Genomic DNA, 3,031 nt, shown 5'->3' with positions numbered 1-3,031 from the left:
ATTAGTGATCAATGGGTGAGGGTTCAGCCCATTGTGGATAGTGCCACCCTGAACAGGTCGTTCTAAGTTTTTTAAGAAATCAGGCTGGGTAGGCCATGGAATAAGCCAGTAAGCAGCACCCCTCCATGGCCTCTGCATCAGCTCCTGCCTCCAGGTTTCTGCCTTGTCTGAGTTCCTGTCCTGACATCAGTGATGAACAATGCTATGGAAGTGTCAGCCAAATAAACTCTTCCCTCACCAGCTTGCTTTTTGGTCATGGTGTTCCAGCACAGCAATAGAAACCCCTATAAGACAAAGACATTGACTTTGAAACTAAGTATGTTTCTTTCAAGTGTTTCTGGGACATTAGTGGAATCACTTCAAAATAATGACATGGTAGGTGACTCTAATCAGAGAAGCAAGCATCAGTAAAACCTCCCAAATGTATTATCAGTTACCGTTTTCAAAATATACTGTTAAATATGATACTTCCAACTTAATCAGACCTTAGCAGACATCCAAGGAAAAAAACAATTGCATCATCATTTGTTAATTAATATGTAGGAGATCCACATTATGTTATCTTTCTGCTGCAGTTCAGATATGGCTATTTTCACGACATAGGCAGGTGAGTGAGTAAAAACCCTGTGAGTTGTGTTTTTAGTGTTTTAAGTGTATTTGGAGAGTGTGTAATTAAGATAAAGCCCTCATTTACTATGGGTGGTTTGAGTGATAAGGTAACCAAGTTCAGTATGATTTTCAGAAAGTAGATTTATCAATAACCATATATTAATTTCATTTTCCTTAGAAGAAATACAGATTTATGGTCAGTTTTCTTGTGTGCTTTTTAAACTTTCTAAAATAAAGAGAGATTTGACAAAAGTTTAATTTGGCACAAAGTTCCTACATAGTATGGCCTTCTGAGGCCTGTACCTGCCTTCAGAATAGTGACAGGAAGTAGAGCTGTGGGACCACAGGCATCCAGATATATAAGGCTTCTTCTTCATGTCATGATCTTCCATGACAGGATGGTAGTGAATGTCTTAACATGAAATAGGTGTCGTTCATTGCCAACATCTCTAGAGGCTAGTCATCCTACAGCTTTCTGGGACTGCTTAGGACTGGGACATTAGCACTGAGGACTGGATTCTATTCCTTTAGGGCTTTGCTACCTCATGTCAGAATGTGCAGAATGTACTTAGAATTATATTTGTTCATTTTTTTTTAAAGTTGCCTCTTCCATAATACAAGTCCAAATAGAGCATTTCTTCACAGACTTTCCTCTTTGGGACGTGAAGGGTTTTACACGTCAATTGTTCCCTACACTCATCTGCTTTTCAGCATTGCTTTCCAGGATTCTTTCCACACTGAGTGCCCATCACTCTTTTCTGTGATCAGCATAGTTTTGGGAGATTAATAAAACAGCAGGGTGAGGGGAAGAAACCTATAGTCTGTTTTCCCAAATTTAGAATGATCAAAAAAAAAAATCTTCAAGAGAAACTATGTGTAATAGCAGATAATGACAAGCAACCTGTAACAACCTGTGACACTTGAGGATACAAATGAGGGCAGCCTCAGAGTTAGACCTCTTCCCTAAGCCACAAAGGTATGCACAAAAAGCCAAATGTTAAAGGTATATAGTGTCAAAGGCTAGGTGAATGACTGAAGATAATAGTAAAGATTGTAACAATATAACATAATCATAACAAGATGGTGGAACTGCTCAAGGTACCCCCGCTACACTAGATAGCAGTACTGCAAAAGAGTGACTCCCTGTTGTTTTGTAGAGCAGAATCTGATGTGTAAGATTAAATACTTCTGTGTGTCATTTACAGTTACTGTTTGTCACTTAGCAATGATAACATCCTTAGGAAAATGAGCCACTAGGCTATTTTATCCTTGTGTGAATGTCAAAGTGTGGATTTATATAAACCTAGATTCGTGGCCTCTTGATGTACCTCAGACATAGTAATCAAAATGGATAACACTGCTGGCAGCTGACTGTTTTTGATAAAATAGCTATAAAATACAGTAAATATGTACACTGGCACATGTTCATTGATATGAGACAGTATTATGTCCTATACTTCTTTGTATATACTACACTTACCATATAATGTAATATATTATATATAATGTAATATATTATATCATTAATATAGCTCTGATGTTGCTTGATGATGACAGGTTTTCAGGTCCATTATAATCTTAGGAGAGTACCATAATGCACCTGGGCCTTGTTGGAAACATTGGGGAACATGATTGTGCTTTCTCCTTTTCTCCTGCTAATGTATAAAAGCTACACAGTGAGGGGGTAAACTCAGTTCAGCGGGGTTTTATATCCCTTCTCTTGTTTCTCTGCTAGGATGTATGTGCATCTGGACTCTAAGGACTGTAATTTTGCCATTACTGTGCTCTTTCCAAGATGCCGTTTCCCACAGCATGAGCGATTATGCCAAGGAGATTCTAACCTGAGAAGTGCTTGGCCCTGAAGCACAGAAATGATTTTTGCTTGTTCTAAATACAGATATTCTAAGTACAAATAATTGGAGTAATGGAAATTGTAACTATTTTAATACATACAAAGCATAATATGCTAGGAATTTTACTAAATATTTAACATATTGCACATAATTTACGACTCACAAAAAATAACTGGAGGGGTGAGCTATCATTGGCCTAATGTTTTGGGTGACAAAATGGAAGCTCAGCGGTTAGTAAGTTTTCCAGGGAGAAACTGCCTGTGGGCCATCAATCTCCACTCAGCTAAGGTAGATTTAGTTCATGACGGTACCTGCGTGTCTTTGTACTTTGAGCCCGTTGGGTAGGAAACAGCATGAGATGAGTTTGCAGGGAGTGGACTTTGATAAGTGATGTCTTAGTTTCTCTTCTGTTGCTGCAATAAGATATTCTGACAAAAGCAACTTCATAGAGAAAAGGTCACAGGTCAAGGCTCTCGACCATCCATGTGCACGATACTTAGAATACCTTGTCACATTGCATTCCCAGTCAGACAGCAGAGAGTGATGACGGTCTTCATGTTCAGCTCACT

The sequence above is a fragment of the Microtus ochrogaster genome, linkage group LG4 (assembly GCF_000317375.1).
Source record: "Microtus ochrogaster isolate Prairie Vole_2 linkage group LG4, MicOch1.0, whole genome shotgun sequence".
Lineage (NCBI taxonomy): Eukaryota > Metazoa > Chordata > Mammalia > Rodentia > Cricetidae > Microtus > Microtus ochrogaster.
This window is presented reverse-complemented; position numbering follows the sequence as displayed.